Source organism: Tyto alba, unplaced genomic scaffold (genome assembly GCF_018691265.1).
Source record: "Tyto alba isolate M040663 unplaced genomic scaffold, T.alba_DEE_v4.0 Super-Scaffold_11, whole genome shotgun sequence".
NCBI lineage: Eukaryota > Metazoa > Chordata > Aves > Strigiformes > Tytonidae > Tyto > Tyto alba.
Genome location: NW_024881273.1, coordinates 5,506,455 through 5,531,426, shown reverse-complemented (window position 1 = coordinate 5,531,426; position 24,972 = coordinate 5,506,455). Strand labels below are relative to the sequence as shown.

The 24,972-nt window shown below is 36.7% G+C and overlaps 1 protein-coding gene across 1 annotated transcript in view; it reads right to left on the bottom strand.

Annotated features, from left to right (window-relative positions):
- LOC104356965 (mediator of RNA polymerase II transcription subunit 27) overlaps window positions 1–24,972 on the bottom strand; it is a 94,546-nt gene that overhangs the window by 66,223 nt on the left and 3,351 nt on the right. The window lies entirely within an intron of this gene.

The window sequence follows — 24,972 nt, the reverse complement described above, 5'->3', positions numbered from 1 at the left end:
ATTTACAAAAAGAATAAATAAACCCCCTACACTTTGTGATTTTTTTTAATGTCTCTACTTTTAGAGACTTACTATGAAGCTGTAATGCATGAAAAAGCTAACTTTTGAAAAATCAGTTTAAAAGATATTTCAAGGTAAGACATCCAAAAAATAGGTAGACATTTATAAAAGTTGTAGTCATATTATTTCTCCAGGCTTGAAGGAGTTAAGTTATGAATGTTTTTTAGGAATGAAAAAAAGAATCTATCAGGTTTGATTGATAAAAGTGTAGCTTTTAACTAAGACTGAAAAAACTGAAGACTGGCAACATTTTTTCCAGAATAATATGCTTCCTTTGCTTTTTTTCAGCACAGTGCACATAAATCAAAGAAATGTTAAAGAGGCCCATACATCACAAGCTGGCATTTCCAAACTATTTACAAAATCTGTAATAGTCAAGAAGATGGAAAATATAGAAGTGTGACCAGCAAAGTTATTGAAAGAAAAAAAGGCAGTTCCACCATCCCAGCAGGGTTAACCAAGGTTGGAAGCAACTCCTGATTGTAGAATTTAAAAATATTAAACCAAACCAATCCTGATAACGCACGGTTACAAAAAGCAAACAAGACAGTGTAATAGCCAAAACACAGGGAAGGTGGATTTGAGCAACATGCTCACACTCCATGATTAAGCATATGGTTCTGAAAATAGATGAAGTAAATGCTCTAATAAGGCTTGAAGTACATACAAAAGCAGGGCTGACTTTGCATCTGCAAAAAGACAGTCCCCAAAAATATCAGTAACTCCAGCGCTTAGCTGTGTATCCATCAAATTTTCACACCCCAACATCTAAGCATACACCAGACTCATACAGATGAGGTTTTCCTCAACAACTTTTACAAATGAGAATCTCATCTCCTCTTCTGAAAGGAAAGACATGGATTATGGAAAGTTTATCTGTCCATCTGTTGAAGATGTCACACTCTGACTAGAGAGTGCAAAAAGCACAGAGATGTTTTACAACCAAATCCAAAACTTACTGTAGTCTGAAGTGGTGTAAAAGCCATATGCTTTGCAAAAACACCTCTTTTGCTACACATTTTTTTACCACAGCACAAAGAGTAACGGTTCAAAAGCTTCTGTAATCTTTATTTCTGAAAATAGATCACATATTCTTACTCTCATCTGCCACGTTCGGGTAAGCTAACTGATCAGAAACCAGAAAACCAATGAAATACTACACTGTGCAATGAAAGTGAAAAGAGACACCCTCCATTGCAGTAAGTTACTTGGAGTTTACAGGTAAAGTAGCAGCTCAGAGAGCCCGAGATGGGGAAGGGGATCATGTGCCAAACAGAAGGGTTTGGTGGAACGGCACATAAAATGGCTTTACAGTTTTCTCTGTCACTGTTGAAGACCTCCTGTAGGAATATTTCAGATGAAGCTGGGGGACCTCAGAAATATCTTTAAGAGAAAAACAAATGGAATACACTTCATATTATTTTCATGGGAGCTTATAATGATATTATAATTAACTCAATTACACTACAAGATTAATAGCCTTTAAAACGCTCCCAGTCATTCACTACAGTCCTAATTAAAACTCTCTTTTAGTGCTGAGACAGCAAGAAAAATGAAACTACTTGCTAACTAACCACATATAAGTATATATGGTATTATCTTTATCATACTGTTTGTTTCCGTGGTTACAATTCAGTGAGCAGTTTGGTTTGTTTAAAAAAAAAAAAAAAAGAATTAAAAAAACAAACAAACAAAAAAAAAACCCAAGCAAAGACAGCAAGACAAATGGACAAGATGCCACTTCAGAGGCTTCAACACCTGCAAGAGCATATCAGCTCACTACAGCTAACCAGTTTATTTCTAGTTTTGCTGCAACAGTTAAGGGCTTCTACAATAGCAGATGCCTTTCCTCCCACACATCAATTAATTTGCAAATGCACTCAGGTTGTAGAAATAATGAAGTGCTGAATGCTTTTCTATTGACAAGTTTTGCTGTCAGGAGGTGGATGCTGTAGGCGAGGTGCTAAAATGTGCTGCTGCTATATGCATGCCAAAGGAAAGACATGCCACATGAAACTTGGTCGACAGCTAACAGGGCACATCAATTATTTTATTTACCCCTCTCTCACTGGAAACAAAAGGAAGAAACCTCTCCAAAAGTTTTTTATTGTATTTATCTAGGTATTTATAACACACCATCTACAATGAGATCTGAGCTTTCGTGTTGACCCAAGAAACATTTCATATTCAAGGAGAAAAGCAGTGTTTGCTCATGAATTGTCATATATGCTAAAAAATTACGTTAAAATTGTTAAGGTTACCAATAAAGAATTCAGTAACTAGGAAATTCTTGTATTCATATTGCCTATGGAATCTAAATAAGTCTGCTTGTGCTAAGGATTCTGACTTGATTATGTGCTTCTTTCCAAAGGACCTCAAATTACCAAAGTCTGCAGGATCACATGGATGAAGAGGCAGTTATTCAGAATCCATTTTCATGCACAGAATGTTATTTACAGTATTTCACACAATGCCCACACTTATCTTCTCAGATGTCTTCTAAGATATTTTCCTGCTTTATCTTGCTTCTTTAGAAATACTGTTAAATTTACCTTCACAATTCTTATTCCACTCATGTTGGGTACGGATCTGAGGAATCTCAGAATTTTAAGAATGCTAAATGTTTTTACTACTTACTATATTTGTAGTAGGCTTCCTATAGATAATAACAGCAGTCAGGCTCTCACCAAGTCTTCAAAGCAGCCAGAAAAGGCTTTAAGCCAGGTCATGGCAAAGTTGGAATCTCTACCTCCATTTCTACCACTTGCAATAAAGGATTAGTCATTAGCCGTCCACCATTACTTATCGTCTTAATCAGCCACTAATGGAAGTGAAGTGCATCTTGCCAGCTGTTCTCTGAAAATAAGTTAAAAACTGAGATTCTGAACTTTCAAATTAAATTCTGTGCTCTGGAGGACAGCATGTTCTCATGGATACAGACCCTTCTCATTTTGAGTCCTCAAATTAGAAGGTATATAATTAGCGATCACAAAACAGACAAAGAAGAGTTACATTATAGTTAGAAGCCTGGACGGTTGGAGTTGATCCTTTCCACAAGCTACCTAGGAAATACAAAGTCAATCTGAAAGAACCTTTGTGAACATTCAATCTTGTGTCTTACCTAATTCAAGTTACTTCTGTGTTTAAAATTTAGCAAATGTAGTTAGAAAAAACAATATGCCTGTGCTCACCTTTCAAGTCTTCCAAGAAAAGCGAGTCCTGTACTATTCCTCTCCAATTCTTCCAGTGCTTAATTACCACAAGTGTTTAAACCATGCACCTCAGCTGTAGTCTGAATTTGCTAAACTTCTATTTTCAATTACTGAATTTTTTTTTGTCTTTGCTTGTTATAATGAAGAACTCTCTTATTTACTTTTTCCCCCTCAATAATGATGTTGGTACAAAGCAAGTGAGTCATCCATTACCTTTTCTTTTATGAGTGAAATAAATTGAACTTGTTTGATCATACAGAAGGAGCACAGGAACCCAAATGCTTTTGATCAGTTCTCATGTCTATCAACTAAAAAACCCTAAATTAACAGGCACCTAGACAAATGATAACTAAGTAGTTTTACAATTAAAATAAAACCATTTTCAAGTGTTAATAACTGAAAATGTTATTAGTACAGGTACTAACAGGTAAGGAAATTTGTTGTTAAAAATAGATGATTTTCTGCTTTTTAAAATATGCGATTTTCAGGCTGACCTTGTCTCTTTTAAATTTTTATAGCATCTTCAGTTCCAATTTGAGTTTTTCATATGGGGTAGACAAATCTTCTTATGTTCTATATTAAATGCAAGACACCTTCGTGGCATGATCTGCAATATTAATAATATAACAGTACCAATTTCAGGAGCGGCAATGTAGCATCAACACATGCATACCTACATGAATAGAAATTTAACCATGTATATCATGGAAAACTTTAATATAGCACAGGAAAAAAGCATGTCTAAGACATCTCAAACACAATTTGAGATTTCCTCTTTCATCATACAAACACATGACCTTGTCATGCTTCACAAGGTAACACCAACATAGCTGATGCAAGAAAACATATGCTTCTCTTTATTGGACTCAAAATAGGATTAGAGAGGAAAGAGAATGATACTTGGGGCCAAATCCAGGTTTCTGAAAACTAGACTTGCAGCTGTCACTGTATTCAGCCTAAAACATCTCCACCCACATAAGCCCTACAATACTCCCATCATTAATTGACGCAACCGAATTTGAAAAATACTTTTTGGAAATGATAAACACTACAGATTCTTTATTTAGCTAGGAATTTGCACTGATGTTATCAGAAGAGTTTTAAGACATTGAGACGGAGCCATTTTTAAGTTGCTGTGGGACACAGTTAAAGCCACAGGAAAACCTAAATGATTAATTTTTATGGATTTCAAGGGAGACTGACATACATTTGACTTTCTATGCATCAGCAGTCTTGCAAGCACTCTTCAATAACCCAGTTACCATTTAAATGTCTACTATCTAACCCACAGACATTTCAGCTCCTCATCTAATCACTAAGAAAATCTTACTGGATAAAAAACCAGCAGTTCATCAGTATACCAGTTTAAGGCACCAAGTAAACAGACATTCCTCTCTGCTTTGTGGACTTCATTATTAATGAAGTAAAAATTGCAGACATCAGCCTATTTCTTCAGGTGGCCATCATAATAAAAATAAATAGAAAGTTAATATGGCTGGCTGCATGGCTTATCTGGCATATTTACTAGAAGGTAAATTAAGAGCACTAATGACCACAGTGCTACAAAGTGAGGTAATAACATTGGATTGGAATAGAAAATTCTTCTATACAGCTTCATCTCACCAAGAGCTGTGTTCCCTCCCTCAAATCATAAGACAAACTTCTGTGATTAACTACTTCACCCTTCCCTACTGAAGGCCACACTGTCTACAAGCCTCAAATATATATTGAACAAATGGACACTGCTGCCCTTCTTTTTCTGAATGTTTCCCATTACCAAGAAAAAAAACAATTAAAAGAAAAAAAAAGGCATCACAATATTACTTAAGTCTCTTGAAAAAAGCCAGGGAGGCCCTGAGGAGGTTCTCCTTTCCTGACCTTTACCACCCAGCTCACAGCTCCCCAGAAGAGAGCCCACAGCAAAAAGCAGAGCTACCCCACGGCACGGCAAAGGCTGCCCTGTGCAACGCTCCTCGCTGCCCTACCTCAGAGCCTGACTGAAATAGCAGCAGCAGCTTACCAGGCTTCAGTGCTACAGAGACTCAAAGCCTCCAGCTAGATTTGAGCTGTCTGACATTGTAACTGAAATAGAGAGGGAAGAAGTGTTTTCCTTGCTGCTCAATTCATTTTATGGTATTTTATCAAAGCCACCTCTCTAACCTGGGCTGGAAAACTCCAAAAATCCATCTGACTTAGGGGAACAGCACTGACCTCTACACACAGTTTCCATTGTACCAAAATTTCAGTACACCCTGTTATGAACTGGTATCCAGCTCTTCTTATCAACTGTTTCCCATAAAATCACGATACATCTAATACACATGGTCTGCCACTCTCCAAAACTTGCCAGTCCTGAATAGCCACAAAATGCTGTACCCTATATTCTCACATATTCTTACCTTTCTCACCTCAAAAACCAAAGCAACCCCTTCTTCTCCAACAGTTCTGAGCTACCCAGAAGCAAACACCTTAAAGAGCTAAGCACGCCACAGTGCCCATCACCACAGAACATCAGCGCGCTATTGGAAGTGACTAGTTTAGCCTGAACAGTGAATTAAGAATGTAAAAACATATTATACGTATAAGAAAAACAAAGAAAAACCTCCATCTTTTTGGTCTTGAAGATAGACAAGGAAACTACATTAAGAAAACCACACAATTGTTACATTACCATTAGGTTTTCAAACAGACACAAGCTGATAAATTCAGCATTAAAGTTTTCCAAAAGTATCCTTAACTGTTCAGCAGTGCATGTACTTACACAGCCGAAAAGGATCTTTCTATATGAGATTATACTGCCAGCAATATGACAAACTGGTGTGCATTTAAGGAAACTGGGTCGGTGGGGGAGCAAAATACTGCTTTTCACAAACCATGATTTTTAAACTTGTTTCTATCACTAGTCTCTAGTTACAAAACCTTTTGTAAAAGATGACACTACTTACCTACCTCCCAAAGTTTATTTTATCAAGCCAGTAATTCAGCAACATGAATGACCAACAATTCACTCAACTATAGTTTTTGCCTGAAGCATTTTAAAAAAAAGAAAATGAGCAAAGAAAACTTATAAATGGTGCTGAAAGAGCTGAAGACTTGCTGCTAGCACACTAAACAAACAGGAACAATTGAAAGCCACAGAGCAGTTAGTAATTTATACTACTGAGCCTAATGCTTGGACAGTAAGAAAAACAGATGGCTTCACAATATGGAGATAGCTCCATGAAAAGCAATCAGCACAGGGATGCTGCAATAATGTAGTAGCAATAGTTTGTCTGGTTGTTGCAAGAGCCCCAGCAACTGAATTGCATCATTTCAGGGTATAAAACAAAAGTAAATGAGAGTAAAACAAAATACAACTACTTATTACAGTTAGCTTATACTCCTCGATAAAACACGGTCTACTTTAGAGTTTTTTTGGACAGTCTTGCATAGTTCTGTGCAAATAAATGAGCCTAATCCACTCAGCACTAGCAGTGCTCCTCTTCCTATCCCGTCCCCCTCCCAGTAATTCTGCATCACACCGAACAGCTATGAACGTCAGCTATTTAGTTCCACTTTTAGCTCTGCTTTAAATAAAAGTGTGCTGAGTGCAAGCTGCATAATGAAGGCTCAAAACCATGGAGATGGCACAGACTGCAATTGGGCAACATTACCAAGCTGTGGGGGTTTTATTTTTTGTTTTTCTTTGTCAGACTTATTTAATTTGTGGAACAAACCCAAAATTTGTAGAAGGGAAGTTTCCAACTACATGCTGGAGCAAACAAGCAGCTGCCTGGTTTCAAATGAAGTCCTGTTTCAGACCTCGAGGACACACTTGGAGACAATGGACTCACAGGGCATGTGCGCACATAAACACATGAAGAACATGTGAAGCACTTCCTGACAAATGTGTAAGGAGCTCAAACTAATTTGTTTTCTTGAAGTATTACATTTCAAGACCATCATGACTAAGCAATATATCAGTCATGCAAGGACTTTTAACAATCTAAAAATCTAACCTGCAACTTTTCAGAAAGGCCAAATCATTATAAACTTTTTGACCACAGGAACCTCTTAAAATATATATATGCCCTCTAGGGAATCAGAGCACAGATGAAAACCTAGGTTTAAAGTCAAGCATAAGATTCTTCTTCCTCTGCAACTTTAAACAACCTGGTTTATTGTAGGAAAGGGCAAGGTCAGTAGCTAGAGTTAACTGAGTATCATCTTGCCTTGCACACCATGACAGGTGATGCTATTCAGCTACAGATTATGCTGACATATTCTCTGTTTCAGCAACAAGACTATTTTAATTAAAAAAAAATCCATTAAAACAAGTGTTTTGCTATAGAATATGTATTCTATTCTTTTTCTTAAATCAAAACTCACTGACACAACTGCTGATGCTGGCATAAAGCAGCGCAAACCAAGGCCTCAACACAGTTTTACAATATGGTTTAGAGCCAGAGAACTTTTCCCAAAACATCAGCCCCCCAGGCCTCTAGTGAAATATTTTCCCCATCTGTACTTTCTATAGCTCGGGAATTTGATTAAAGCAATGTGCAGGTACTGTTTACTCAATAACATTACCTATCAGTGCTTCATGAAATCCAACTGATTCCCTATGAGGCTGCAAAAACTTCTGGAATGCAAAGTCCAAAACAAGTTCTGTTGAAGATGAGAAAAGTGTAGTTTGTTGTGAGTACATACACCAACATATACAAGTTGTTACAGATTACAACTGGAATTTAAAAACAAAGCTGAATAAATTGGTCTGAAGCATTTCCAAAGTGCAGGGATAGTGCACTACCTAAATGCTGATGAAGGCATAAACTCAGCAGTGTTATGAAAGAAGTCAGCATTAAAACACAACTGACTGCACTTGTGTTTAGTTCGTAAAAGAAACATGGAAGCACCAGTTTATTATCACTCCCAGTGAGTGACCCAATAGTATTGTTCCTTAAAGTAATAATCAAATAAGCAATTAAAGCAAGTTCATTTTAAGGAAGATGCTTTCAAAATACAAGCCTGAGGAGTACCTCTTACAAGAATGGGAACAGAACCTGCATGTATATGCACAGCATTTTGCCTGCCATGACTGCTGCTACAGGTATTGCTCTTCTCAAGAAAGCAAGCTATTAAGATCGATTAAATACCTATTTTGCTTAAATACTCTTGATAATAAAGGGATTTTTCTTCCGCCTTTATAATGGGTATTTTACAATGGCAACTGATAGATTCTATATTAAACTGTTTTCATTCAAAAAAGAAACCTACTGCTACAGTTATCAAACTGAAAAAAGGAAGGATGCTAGAGCCCTGTGATTTGAAAGGAAAACAAGAGGAGAAAAAGGCATAAAATCTGCACAACACTATAATAATCCTACTGACAAGTTTTTTTACCTTGCCAACTTCCTTCCATGCAGAAGCATTCTTTTATAACCTGACAATTCCCTGCGGCCTGGTAACTTCATGAACATATCATGTAATCTTGTTTTTAACTTCCTTGAAGTTCCTGCACAAACGTCTTTCTAACCTACTGATCAGAATGACATGCATCTGCATACATGAAAAGAACAATCACATTTCCAGTACCCTACACGCACTACCACTGCACTTTAGAAAAGTCATTGTTTCCATAAGTACCCTTTTAATGAAGACAGACATCAAGGGTTAAAAATATAATAATAGATTTAAGCAACTTGCAAGGAAACAAAAAACAAATCAGTCAGCCAAGTCACTGTTTGACCTCATCAGCCACTGGGAAAATCAAAAAGGATTTGCTGCTACTCTGATTTGATCATGCAAGCCTCTGAAAACTGTCTGGTCCACTATTTATTTAAAAAAAAAAAATATTCTCTCCATATTTAGTATAAGTGTGGTGAACATGAGACATTAGTTTTCCAGACTTCACATTGTGACTGACAAAGCAAAATGCATACTGAAGTTAGAAGGCCATCAGATCTAGAAACTCTGAAAAAAGCCACCTTAAATGCACAGTAAATGTCTCCTCAGTCCACTCAAGCAGAGTCTTCAGCCACTGCTCTATGTCTGTGTCTATTTCAAAAGCAGGTCATAGAGGCTTACAGAGAAGCCACAGACCCTTGATTTCTACACATCTGGGAACTACTACATTTTGCCAGTTAGCACATATGAAAATGCACTTAGGACAGTACTCTCAGAGTTAATTTAAACTCTGGGAGTTCTACTACAAATACACTTTGTAAAACAGTTAACGTTCCCCACAACAGATTTCTTTGGGGAAAGTGATTCTTTTAAATAATCATCTTCCCGCATACTGTTGATGCAACAAACCTTTACTATAGCATGATCATCATCAAATATGCATTTACTAGCCACACAAAATAATGAAGTTACTCTGAAATTTGTTTGAAGAATAGCTAAAAGCATTTGCAATGCAGTATTCTCTGATTCAGGAACAGTTCCCATTCCATTGAAGTCTGTTCCATTTTAAACACTTTTTCCTCTTCTCTATGGAAGATCCACACAGAAGGACAGCAAGTTTATCAGTACAGGAAAAGAGCAAAACTTAACAATGAACATAGCAATAACATGGTTCATGAGGGAAAATCTTGAAGAATAACGTGTTTTGGTTTATCAACTTAAATCTTTTTCTGGATCAACTCATTTTTCATTTCAGTACTCCTTTTGCTTTGTTGCAGGGAAAATGAATTGTATCTGAGCAGGTCAATGTTCTACGTTCATGCTGCTTTTAGTTTGTGCAACCTGCTATGGCAAAGTAGTTGTCTCATCTGGGTTCCTGCAAAAAATTAACAAGAAATTTACTCACCTCTGTATGCAGATATGGCTCCATATTACATGGGAATATGACTTCGAATTTATATGTCGTATTTATTTATATTTATAAATATATTTATAAATAAGTAATACTTATTTATATTTATAAAACACAACATTCCAAAGCTGCTTGGTCTCTATGGACATCTGTGTAATACCAGGCTGCCGCATCAAACAGCACTAATGAGATATTCCTTAGATTCCCCACAATCAAAGGTCTCCACTCATGAAGAGGGTTATGCCGACCCTCTCTTCTATCCATACTGCACTCTGAACAGACAGTATAATCCCCTGGATGTATCAACTCTTGCAACTGAATGGATCATCGAATGAGACAGACTGCGGCTTTTCTCACAGCCTTCCCCTGAAAAAGTGATTTGTTTCTTCCATTTCTGTAGAGTTTAGTGGTCAATTCTTCTCTGCTTCAGGTCTTCCAGAGGGAAGGTATTGGCTTGAAGGAAACACAACTAACTAGGTCCCTCATCAACAGCAGAAAGCAAGCACATTGACTTGTGCCCTCTATGTATTGATGCTCTAGCTGAGTAAATTAAGATGTACAGGGGGAAAGCAAAGAGCACCAGAAGCAGTTATATGACCCAGAAAAGCATAGTTGCAATTTTATATCTTCTTCAATCTTCCCAAAATGTGATTACAGCTGACCTTTAAATCTAGTAGATCAACCAATCAATTCTGCTGGAACAACCCTGTATATGTGATCTAAGAGCATATCTGTACTTAAAAAACTTCCAATGGCTGCTTGGCATAGTCATTTTCTTTTGCTGTTAAAGTTACCAAGATTTGTCTCAATTGATTTTACTTGCAAGAAAACCACAACATCAAAACTGCAGCATCAGCAGACACTAAAGGTCTTAGCTTCTTGCAGGATGAATGCAATATCAATAGTTATTAGGATGTATTCATACTAGCTACACAAGAGGGATGGAAAGAAGATGCTAGTAATCTCACTTAATCCTAACACAGGCCCAAGTCAGGTTCTTTAGACTGTGGGAAAAAAAGATATGCAAGGAAAACTATAAACACTCCAAAGTATTTGTCAGGCAAAATGTTGAATTTGGAACTGCAAACATATTTAACAGCTCTTTAAGCATTAAAGCCTTCACATCGTGTTAGATGTTAGTTTTATTTCAGTTGATAAATTGTGCTTTAACAAAATAACTCAGAAGAGGCTTCAGGATGTTATTTGTCCATAGTGGGCTCAGAAGCGAGATCAGCAACCACTTGTGATCCTACTCATAGACAGTGTCTCAGATTTCTCGGAGTAGTCATTCTGTAGCACCATCCTCATTTTATAGATGGGAAAACAAAGACATGCATAACAGAGTGACTTGTGAAATCCCAACCAGCAAGCTAAGGACAGAGGAAAGAGGATGGATAACTCCACAGTCCCTCCAGTCCCATTATAAACATGGCAACGCTACCACTCCTGAAACCTTTGCCCTCCCCATCAAAAATGTTTTGAAGCGCCCACACATGGTATCATCATACACTTGTGTTCACACAGTCAACTAGATAATAAGTTCTTTTATGCAGAAGGTCATTAACTTCACTCTATATTACATGCTAGTGTGTCCAAAAGACCCAGAAATTGGAATGAATGGTTAGTTTTTGCTTTGTCAGGCATGAGAGCTTACAGACTTGATCAGCTCCGCGATCTATGAAATTTCTACAAACAGCTCTGGAAGAGGCACCAAGCAGTCCAGCCAGCCTCTCCCAACCCCAACCCCCCCCAAGCCCCCCCCCCCCCCACACACACACACCACGCACCCCCACCCCCCCCCCTCCAAAAAAATGGCACTGAGCAAACTGAAAATGCTACATTGAAAATTCTGAAAATACAAGATTTGACTCCAGAGTAAAACTGAACCATAAGGCAAGCCAGAGAACTTGTTAAGTCTGAGTGCAGAGACAACTGCAGAGAAAACTCTAAATAGAACCCAACTGAAAGCATATGGGTAGGGTAAGGAACATTAGAATAAAAATCTAACTAATGGTAAAACACAGTGATGTTTTTTCTTAAAAGTCATGTAGGAAGAGAAACATATATCCAACCTCATTGAGAGATAACCTTGGGGGGAGGAGGAAGCTATTATTCTTTTAACTGCATCTTATTTGATACGAAAGTGACATTTTCTTTGAATGAAGAATTCTTTTAACATAAAGAAAAGCCAACTTCTGAAATGAGATAGAGCCCAGTAACACTGCAGTAGTTGAGAATGTCATGATTTCCATCAAAAAACTGTTTTGCAGAGATTAGGAACAGCTGTTTCAAACTGAATTAGACTAAAACTGGAAACAAGCTGTCAAGACCCAAAAAATATATTTTATACATAAAAGAACATATTTGATTCAGCTGTTTTATCATGGTGGTCAGCCAAAAGAGAGAAATAAAGTAACATTATGAGATTCCAGACGTTGTCGCAAAGACTCTCTCATTTTTAACACTCTTTATGTAGATTTATTCCTTTAAGCATTTGGAATAGGAAAAATGTCAAACAGCTCACATCACAGATTCTTGAATATTTTCAAACCATGGGCAGCTTAAAACATTTTAAAGACACCTGAGGACTTTTTCTACTCTAGTCCACATTCTCTGCATCTTCTGTAGCAGGAACAGGATGTTGCAATAAGGACAATATACTCAATTGCTGTTGACATGAAAAGATTAAAATAATTCACTTTAACCCACCACTTGTGAGTAACAGTACATGCATAGAGCTCCTTTTTGTGCATGCTTGCAGATCCTAGGAGGCTTTTAGTGGGTATTTTCAATATCGATTTCCACAGGAATTGCAGTTTCATATAATGAGAAGTAAATACATCTATTTTAGAATATACTGTAAAATGTCACATCAAGATATAATTCCTTTATGCCTAATGGCCCATGCAGTATATAGAGCACCTATTACAAACTTCCAGTTACACCAGCTTAGAGAATTCAAATAAAACAACAAAAATTAATCAAGACTGGTGCTGGCTTTGAATAGAACTATTTGTTCTAAAGCTCAACTCTGAACATCAAAGACCCCTGTGATTTTATTACATGCTGTAAGATGTAGCCATTATACTCTGCTTTCCAATCAAAGCTAAAGTAATCTTGAAAATATCCTTAGCATTTCAACATGGTCATTACTTTTAATAATAATGATATATACTAATTCTAGCCAATAAGTATATTAGTTGTTACTGTCAGCTTGTCAGTATATGTGCTTTTGAAGTAGAGGTATCTGGGAACAAGCCAATTCATGAGCATATAAAAAAAATGCACGCTTCAAGAAATGCATTTTTAACTCACTAAGACACCAGTCAACCATGCAACTGCAGTCACTTGCCAATTCACATTACTCACACAGTCTAGCTTTAGGCATTTAACTTGAGTACTTCAGTTCTCAGCAAACTCACTGGAACACCATAGCATGACTGAACACTTCACACTAAGCCAAGAACCTTACAAAAGAGCACAAGGCAATTGCTGCTCAGGATACAGAAACTTTTGATCTTTCTGTGAAAAGATCAAAAATGTGAAAGACTAGCACCCGGTAGAATCAATCAGCTTTCATTAAGTCTTCTTTTATTAATTTGGAGAACATCTTTTTCTAGGTATACTATAACTGAACAAACATCAGTGGCTAAAAGATTTTATTCTTGTTTTTTGTTTCTTGTGCAAGTGGAAGCCTTACATTCAGGAATCTACAATCAGATAAAATGAACTGCTAAACACGCTTGGGCCAATCTTGTATTGGCAAAGAAAGTGATAACATGTACTGATAAGTCATCTTTATCTCCAGAACTTCAGGATTTTACAAATCTAATAGATTGAAATGCTGGCTCATACCAAGAAGATGTACCACCAACAAACGGAGTTAGAAGTGAAGTAGCTCCAACTGCAACGTTCATATTCTCATCTCTATTCTCCTATCAACCCCCAAACCTGCTTGACTCTGCCACTACACAAACTTCTGAGGAGTCATGATACATTTCTGCAACTACTGAACAAGTCCAACAATCAGCGATAAATTTACATAGGCTACAATTCTTAGTACCACATTTAGAATATTGCTTTTCTACACTTCTACTCCCAGATGACCCAAGACAGAAGAATATAATTACAGAGGGTAGGGCAGGAAGAAAAAAAAAAAAAAACTAGTCCATTTCTCAAAAGGCAGCATTTAACAATAGGAGCAAAGTCTTGGTTTTCTATAGAAGTCATTCATCAGATCTCCTGCAGAAAGCAGAACATCAAAATTGAAGATCCCTAAAAGCTGAGTCAGATACCTGGCCAGATCGGCAACAAAGTTCACCTGCAAAACCAAGTATTTTTCAGAAGAATGTAAAATAACCACATCTACCACAAAACGTGGACTTCCTTAATGATTTGCTTAATGTTATTAGTGAAATCTCACATCTTTGGGGAGAACAAACAACGTGTTTCAAATTATCAAGCAAAATTTTATTTTATGAACAGGAATGTTTTGGAAAGAGCAAATTCACTCTGAAAGATCATCTTAGATCAACTGCAGATCTTTTCAGTATACCTCCATCTATGTTAAAACAAAAAAACTGGTCTGTCATTTCTTATTCACTTTCTTCAATTGTCACAGCAACAGAACCACAAAACAAGTGACACTCCTGCACAGCAGGATTATTCTGTCTTCCCAGGAAAATAAAAATCAGCTTACATTCATCCCAAGAGGCAACAGATTTCAAGAATCATCATCGATCTTCTAGGTTACATGTTTCCAACATCAGAAGCTCAGTATTAACTACTGCTGAATATAAAACTGGTACCACGTTTTTGCCAAATGTACATTTCCATGAAGCAGGAGCCAAACCAGTGGTCTGAACTGCACTTTTGATTACATACAGCTGCTTACACAGACTATTTTCAGTTTTATTAGCCCTGAGGCAATTTCCATGTTTTGTAGACCAGTTATCAACAGTATCTGATTAAGATACAATGGGGAAGAACTGACTATTGCTTATATGCAATTCAAACAGTTTAAATCACTCTGCAAACTGTCTGAGGAGGCCAGCTTTAGTAACTCCAAAAGAGAATTTCAAAAAAAGATCAGTGATGAGCGCAATTCTGAAGTTTAGAAAAAAAAAGTCACACAAAAAGACCTGACAAGAATAGCAGAGAGCAACAGGGTGACATCATTAAATTTTCCATTTTACTTTATTTCCTGTAGAAGTTATAAAAAAAACCTTTTCCATATAAAGAACATCAATGGGATGCTTATCACCTGTATCAGTTATTTTATATTAGTGTTCGTATTCCTTGAATGCCTGTCATATGAAGGTCCCAAATGCTTTACAAACATCTTTAATTTGCCTCAAAGAAAGTGAAACACAACTCCGAGTCTCTGAAAACATCCTCTGTGCTTTCGTGGTGGCCACCATTCACTAGGTGGTAAGTCAGGCTTTCATCACCAGTAACAAGTCAGTCTGAGCCACTGAGAGCTGGGATATCAGGCAAACATTAAATTCAAAGGACTGCTGGGTCTGAGGGTTTCTTACAATGTTCTTGTTCTGCAGTCCTACGTATTCTTCTATTAATCCCTAGACAACATGGGTTTCCAGTTATACTTTGTTGTATTTCTCAACTTCTAAAAGTAAAGCTTTTTCTTCTGATCTAATGGTTGTACCATGACTTATCACCTACATACTGCATTTCTGTGCCTGTGCATGGCTTAGTTTGATTCAAAGTCTGTTATTAATACAAAGCAATGCAGTTTTAACCAATTGAGTTTGATGACTGCATTATACAGCTTATAAAAGGAAAGTGATCACTGACTTACAAATTACATAATTCAGCCATCCAACATGAACTGCATGAAGAGTTCTTGCAGAGGAAAAAAAGGAGTGGGCAGAAGTGTTTTGGTTAAAATAGAGCAACATCAATCATTTCCATCCTGAAATAGGCTAACAACTAGAACATTAATACTTATCAAAGAAACAGGGGAAAAAAACCCACTCATTAGTAAATAAAGGTGTTGCAAAGCACTAAATAATTCCCACCAGCTGACAAGGGGGCTGTGATTTATAATGGTGTGTATTGATATATCACTTCCCATAATTAGGAAAAGTGAGACTGGTACTGCTTACAGCATTTTTGATCAGAGCCCTGAAAAATACTGCTGAATAACACCACCACACACAACAACAGAAAAACACCACAGCATGCTCTCAGGCTGCTTCATATTTGAAACGCAGTATTCTAACAAAATCCAGTAAGAAAGGCAAATTCTGTTTAGACACATATAACCTTATCGCACAATAGCATCCTAGTGTGAATTATTACTGTTATAACTCCGGGAAGATCACAGATATAAAACATTCAAGCTACGTAACAAACAAGCCAGAATCAAAGGCTAATTATTTCTCATTTTTTTTAAGCAACAAGTTATTCATCATTGCTCTTCTCTTTCTGAAGTAAGAAACTAACCTCAGTCTACTAAAATGTCAAATTCAAATAACCTGCATACTAGTACAAGGCAGCATATGTGGCAAATTCTCTCCTACCATTGCATCTTTTTGGTAGTGCAAAGAGAAAATAAATTGGTAATTTTCATTTCCTTTTGTTCCAATTATTAGGCACCAAAACCACTTTTATAGTTATACATAGTAACTGTAAAATAATTAAGATAGCCCTGGATCATACTTTTGTTCAAAATCAGCATAGGAACCAAAGACAAAGAAACACAAGCGTCCAAGAGCTGAAGATTCCAAGGACACCCAGCTGAAGAAGGAAGATGCATTCTCCAAAAGTAAGATGGACATACCTGATGTTACCCATCCGCAGTGCTCCCAAATGCTGCTTTAGGCAGGATTTCTAGGGAGAATTGTCCTGGTTTGGGCTGGAATAGAGCTAATGTTTCTTTTTGGTAACTAGAATAGTGCTGTGTTTTAGATTCAGCATGGAATTTGGTATGAGAAGAATGCTGATGGCACACTGATGTTTTCAGCTTCTGCTGAGATTTCAAGGACTTTCCAACTCCATGTCCTGCCTGTGCGCAAGGGCACAGGAGGCAGGGAGGGAGCAGAGCCAAAGCACCACACTCAAACTGGCCAATAAAATATTCCATATCATGGAATGTCATGCTCACTATATAGAGGAGGGGTGGTCAGGAAGGGGGGCTCTCTCTCTCTCGGGATTGCAATTGCAGGATCTTGGTATTTTGGAATCACTGGCCGGGAATGGGCTGAGTATTGGTCAGTGCTGGTGAGCAATTGCATTGTGCATTGCCTGTTTATATTTTCTATTATTGTCATTGTTTTCATTTTATTACCATTATTAAACTGTTTCTATCTCAACCTGCAAGACTCCCTTTACTCCTCCAATTCCCTCCCCCATCCCCAGGTGGGGAGGGAGGGTGGGTGAGCGGCTGTGTGGTGTTTGGCTGCTGACCAGGCTCAAACCACACAACTCATCCAACAAACAGCAGCTGGTGATTCTGCATTTACTTTTACTGTTGCCGTTATGCTAAACTTTCCTGTTTTCCTTGAGGTTTTCACTATATTCTCCTCCCACTATATTCACTTTTTTTTTCCAAACTATCATTGCCTAGCTCAGAGACCCTCAGAAAAATATGATGTCCCACCTTTTTTCTTCTCCAGTAAAGTATACACAGACTACTGTAATTCCTGTTCCCCCTCCTCCTTTCACATTTTGGTACGTTTTTCCCCTCATCATAGCTTTTCCAGTGCTTTTTTCCACCACCACTGTGATATCAAGAATACTTTGCACACTACCCAAATTTGCCACCCCTGCCATTGCTGGTCACTAAAATCAACCCTGCAATAATGAAAGTCAATATTCTCCAGGCAGACAGCTGAGCAATAATTCATAACTACAGCAGTGGGAAGCAAAAAGGTAACCACATGTTTCCCACTCAAATTAAAAAAAAAAAAAAAAAAAAAAAAAGAAGAAAATAGAACGTCAATGTAACTCTGAACAGCAAGGACATTTCACCAAAACATTAGCCTAAAAATCACACAAAATTAAAAGCCCATAAAGGGCATTTTTCCAGACTGCCAGGGAAACAACATTAGTCATTAGCTGTATAATACCTGGCATCTACAAAGCATTTCTGTCCACAGAACCCAATGCACTTGAGACACATTTAGACTAGAAACTCTCCCAAGAAGTAGGTTAAGTATTATTATCTTATTTTATCTGTAAGAAAAATGAGGCACAGACAAAAATCATGCATCCTGTTCAAGGTTACAACAAAAATTAATAAGAAAAGCAAGAACAGAATCCAAGCGGCCCAGGTCCTATTTTGTGCCCCGTGTACAAGGAAACACCAGTTCGTGTATCATTCATTTCTCCAGTGACAGGAATATAAACTCCCACGGCTTATCTGCACAGGAAAGGAGTTCACAGCCAGTAATCCCTAAGAGCCTTTCCACTCCAGCTCCCTCTATGAAGCACTGATTCTGCTCTTACAAGGCAGATTAAATGTGATCTTCAGAGTGCAACAGAGATATCCTTCTAGGGACTTGTCACTTTGCTTCAATTCAAATCTTATTTTTTAATTTATTCTCTTCTGTGAGCAAGCCAAGGGATTCTGGTCACTTCAAATCTTTTATTTTAACTGACTTCTTTAGTGCTACTGCTCACTGAGAATACCAGTATCTCAAGCTGCACCACTAGCCTTCCCACTCTTACCCCAATAAGCACAAGCAATCTTCAAAAGCAATGTCCAGAAGCACTGGGCAAGCAGATGATCCAGTTACCGTCATACAGTTTTCCTCAATGACACACATCTGTCACTGATACCACAGTGCACCTCAAAAGAAAATGTTTCCCAGTTTGGGTGGATGACATCTCAGCAAAATAAGCTGGATCTCCATGCAACAATGTGTCACAATACTTTAACACCGCATTTTTGTAGAAAAAAGTCCTGAAAGGACAAAATCTTGGCCATCTGCCTGAACTTCCAAAGAACTGCCAACATAATAATTCAGTTACATTGCCCATGCTACCATAAAACTACATTAAATTCAAAATGTTTGAGTGCATCCAGAATTTAAAATTAATGTTCCTTGGAATGAGCACTTCGTTTTACAATCAAGATGAAGAAAACAAAACAAAAAAATTACTTCAACAGTGTTCCTCTACTATTATGGCTAACATTTAATGTCATTTATTGTCATTAAACTCAATATTTGTGTCTAATCAATACTAAGCTACCAAGGGCAGTCGTAACAAGTCTGGACTTCCTCTACAGGCTCTATTGATTTCTTTTTTTGGAGACCTACAACAAACACAATTTATACAAATAATTTATCAGGGAACACATCAAAATAATTTAATAAACAAAAACTATATATTCCTTTTCTCTTCTGTCATGTGACAGAAAATCATTTTAACTCATTAATGGTAATCTCAGCGGTTCGATTTTAAATTTATGTAAAAACAAAAGGAAGCTATGAAGTAACAAACTTAAATCCAAATATTTTTTAGTGTATTTCAACACGCAGATCAACAATTTTTTTTCATTTTGTATTTGCCAGTGTGTTCCTTTTAAATAAATTTATGACAATTCCTGTCCAGCTTTGTTCACTTGGAATATTTACAATACAACTGATACTGTAAAGCTTATGCAAGTTGCCATAATCTTATTCTCACAGATAAGTAAATTAAATCATTTGATCTAAATCCTAGTCACCCAGAGAGTCAAAGTCAGAAAAGTTGATTTTTTGCTTTCTGCTCGAAGTGGCAGATAACAGCCTTCCCAAACACAGGGTTATCATGTTTTTTAAGTACCATTTCATGATGATAAAACAATACCACTGCCACTCTCATCCACCTATGCACACAGGTTCAAAGTACAGAAGTGTTGGAATTGAAGTACAGCAAATGGACAAATGCAACTCTGAAAACAGTAGAGCATACAATACTCCAGTGAAGTTAAAATCAAAGAAAAAATTTAAAATAACGTCCCCTGTTCCAAGACTACAATTATTTTACATTTCCCCCACTTCTACTGCTGTTAATATTATTTGAAAGACTGAAGACAAACTCTCTACTGCAAAGGGGAAAAAAAAATAAATGAATGATGACCTACAGGACATGGTATTTTTACTTGGCCAAGTAAATTCTGCTAATAGTGCTATGACTCAACAACTCAGGGAAGACTTAGTTTGCTGCTATCTAACAAATTCAACGTTTAAGTCTGGTAGAAAAAGTAACGCTATAGTGTTGGTTTGGTAGTTGATCCATCTTGCATATACCCTTCAAACAACCAAACAAAAGCAAATATACAAAAAATCTCCACCATTGATTAAAGCTCAAATGCTGGGCATGGACTACTTGACAGCACTCCATTAAGAGAGGGAAATCTTGCCCTATAAAAGCTTTTGCCTTGTTCAGTGGACATATAACAACGCTGTGTATTTTCTGTTCCACTGGAGTCAATGGAAACACCTTAACAGATGCAGGGTGAGGGTGTACAAATGCTTTGCCAAGGGCAAAGAGGATGAACAGATACACGCTACAGGCAATAACTAACCTCACAAAAGCAGCAGATAGAAAACAAAAGTTTATACCACTCAAAGAATGAGTTCAAACTCCTGGATTCCAAAAGCCTACATCTAACTCTGACCGCCAGCATTACTGTAGTTGGATGAGGCAACCACACCATCACAAGCTTTATTAAACATGTTATATATCAATAAGCATATAATACTGGTTTAATCACATCATCAACAAGTATTTTTCCCCCATTAAACTCCTTTGTCGCCTGGTACTAAGAACAAATATCGAGAAACATTCAGTTTCTTAGTAAAAGATGTTCTTATTGATGAGATCATGTTCTTCTCTACTGCAGAAAACAAGCAGCACCCAGGAAGGAGGAAGGCCAGCATAAGGGCACTTGTTAAAGAAGTAGACTGAAGAACAAAAGCAGCAAGGTCTTCCAGGGCTTTGTCACAAATGAGGCTACATCTCATTTTTAAAAAAATTAAAAAAAAAAAAATTGAAACTGAACCAGTATTTCAGTCTAGTAAGTGACTTTTAAAAATTCCTTTCATCTAAACTTATAGGTGATGCATTCTTCCCTGTGGTAGCTTCATTTGAATGCCAATATGATGCAGTATGAAGCAAGCACCTGGTAAAGGGAAGAAGGCAGCAGCACCCTGCAGATCAATCCTGACTGTTCCAAGCAGTATCAGGCCACATGCATACAAAACAGAAAACCTTCTGCCTGCTGGTGTCATCTTAGATTTCAGCTGCTCAGACACATCAATCACATTACAAAAAAAAAATTCAACAGATAAGATGTACATAACTACTAAAACCAGAATTCAACTACAGTTACTAACCAGAAACAGTCCACATGAAAAAAACCCTACTGATTTCCACAAACTTCCTAACTTACCAATAATCCTTTATCTGCATTACCTATACAGAATAATAGCTCATTTTTACCTTATCTAATATTCTATCTTCAGTATTACATTAGAGAGCACATACGAATCCTTCTGGGAAACAGCATTTCAATTGTAATGAAGAAAACCTTTTTTCTTAAATAAAATTGAAGAGGAGGGGAAAAAAAAAATTGTCAGGTAGACCTGAATACTGTTCCATGGCTACTACATGCCTCCATGTACCCCACAGTCAGCAAAGTAATTTACTTGTATTTCTACCGATACATGAAGCTAAAGCAAAGAAGAAAACCCATTTAGTTCTTGCAATAAGATCAACTTAAACTTTCTGTGTTTTTCAGCTATTGCTTGTGAGCTCTGTTAAACACCTGGAAAAGTAAAGTTCCTTTACAGCTGCATGTGTATGTAATTAATGCATTTAACAAGCTGTTGTGTTCCCAAACAGCTGCTTCCATTATACAGACAACTTTACCATCTGCAAAACTATTGGGTAAACTACAGTAAGTAAATATCAGGATAGCAGGTGCTAATAAATAACAAGCATTGCCAAGATAACACACTTCTATAAGGAAAGTTTTAGTTTTTCCCAATGTACTTTTCTGAACCCCCTGAAGCAGGCAAACTTAAGATACTTAGAGGAACTAGTGGTGTGACTCACAGGAACAGTAAAATAAGGTTCAGGGCAAATATCTCTGAAATCACAATTAAATGTAACCCATCTCTACTACACTAAGCCAATGAGGTAGGTCAGTAAATTTGCACCTAAAAGTGGGTCTTCTCAAGAAACATAACCAGACACAGCTACAAGTATTAACTACGGTAAATAAACCAAGTTGGAAAGTATCACTTAAGTCTAATCTCCTATGTCAACATTCACAACCTAAACAGAGAATTTTGTATTCATGTCTGTATTATCTTCACTACACTTTGCACACAGCACTGCTACTTAACCTAAAATGCTTATCTGAGCATCCAAGACCAGATCAAAATCAGGCATTTGCTTGACCCAGCACCAAGCTGCAAATATAAAGAAATAACTTTTCTAACATCCAGTCTCATGAACCACAAGGAACAACGATTAACACAGTCTCAGCTGAAATTTAAGAAAACAAAACCAAACAAGCTACTACTTGTGCAACCAATTTTGCTGGAAAAAGTAAGAGTCATATGTAGCTATGATCCAGATTTACAAAAGAAAACAGAAGAACTGATTTGGTAGTACTATGCTTTAAAGTGTTTCACGTGGTTTATGGCATTTGGAAGATTACTCTTACTATATTCTCTAACAACTCGCTGAGACTATCATTTCCACAGCAGAAATACTGATAAAAGTGGACCAACTAAAAATCTCACTTTTTCAAACAAACAGAGTATTTTACAGGATAAATTTTTGAAACGCTGGGGGTTTTTTGGTTTGGGTTTTTGGTGTTTGGTTTTTTTTTTTTTAAGAATTACCATTTCAGGCCTCTAATTGTTGTTTCAATTTTAGATAAAAAAATAATGTAGCAAAGCTTTTTTTTTTTTAATGTATAATGTTTCAATATACTGAACAATAATTTGCTTCTCATGAGATAGCTGAGTTATTACTGACCTTACTACTGTCCTACAAAGCTGCTAGTACCAGCCTCCCCATGTTGTAAAAATAAACAGAATGCACTGAAACACGTAACACAGTCTGCGTACTCATTTTCCCTGTATTTCATGAACGTCCTTTGGACTTGTACAATATCCCCAAAACTCTACTCCATCTACCCTCCCCTGGCATCCATGTGGCTATTCATGCCATCAGTAATTCATGAAAAATCAAAGAGAGAGGAAAATGCCCTTATCTCAGCTCATCAAAAATACAAGCAAGCAAGCCACAAAGGGGTCACAAATTAAAAATTAAATGCAGACAGACATAAAGTGTATTGACACATCACCACATCTAAATCCTCCCTTCAAAGCAACAGAAAACAACAAACACACATAATAAGAACAGAAGGCAGCCAAAAGATGTTACGAAATAACATTTATTCAAGTGTATTTAGCAATGAAGAATTAAGCAGCAACCACACACAAGCATCAGTAGGGTCTTTGCTGCTAATGGTAAGTCCAGCAGCTCATGCCCTCATACAGGCAACACACCTGCTGTTAGGAACAGGGGCAACCTACCCATGCCTGCTGGTTACTGCAAACCCCAGAAAGGGATACTAGTAAAGTTCAGAAGAACTATTAGACAAAAAGCAGCTTCTTAAATACAACTTAAACAGTATCTTTTCTTTTGTCTGTAAAACAGAAGTCAAAGGAACAAAGATAAAAGAAAAAAAAATACTGATTTTCTCCTGGAACACTTAACTGTGTTTATGAGTACACAGGATACTAAAACTTTCTGATTTCTGAAATCAGAATCCAGTATTACAAAAAACTGCTCTTCAAAGCTCCATACCACTCTAAGTTAATAAAAAACTCTATTAGTACAGCTCTGTCAAAGCTATTTCATTATCAACTGATCTTACTCTGATAATGACTTAGAGAAGTAATTAAATCAGTAAAAATTTGACTGCATTACAAGTTTAGAAGTTTTCATGCATAAATGTTAGATGGATTTGCTTATTTTCTGAAAGTAGCAAATTAATTATTTTTTCTTCAGTGTCAGTAATCTGCTAACAGCAAGAAACACAAGCAAACACGAAATATTTTCTCAATTAATAAATCTCTATTTTAAAATCCTTCCTGTCATCCATTTTCCAACCATACTAAATTTCTATCAATGCTAAATGTTACTGATTTCAGAAGATGTTAACACATATTTATATGCAGAAAAGTGACTGTACAAACATTATTGTGGTATTCTTTTTTAAATCTGAGTAATATTAGATTGGTTGGCTCAATGTATAACAAGAATTTGCCTACTAAGTATTTGTGTAGTCTGAAAGACTTCCTTGCTCATGTATCATAATAAATAATTTAAAGTGAAATTGTTTCCTTTAATGGTCTAAATATTTTCAGATTTACTATTCCTGCTTACTCCTGCTGTCTTGTGTAAGGTTCTTAAAAGCTCCAACTCTGGAATCTCTCATTAATAATAATTATCATAACAGAAATTAATCCATCTTTTACATTTTATAGCAGCTCACTAGTATTTAAAACATAATTTTAAGAAAGCTTTTAAATACTTATTCATTTCTCTACAAAGTAATAAGCATGCTCAAAAAAATCAGGATGTAATAGGCAACCTGAAACATAACGGTGCTGAGACAGAGACCAGTAATAATTGCAATAACACAGTGCATACTTATTTAATAAAATCAGATGTGAGGAAAGGAGCATTGCTGACCCACAGGTAGACTATCTTCATAGCAGAGAAGGAAACGTACCTATCAAATTTCTGTCTCTGGATATATTAGGCATACAGGTTTATGAAAATGACCTATGCTTATGAGAAAGAGGTTTCTTTCAACAATTAATTTTTTAAAAATGTAAAAAACTGCATTAACATTATCTGGCTTTT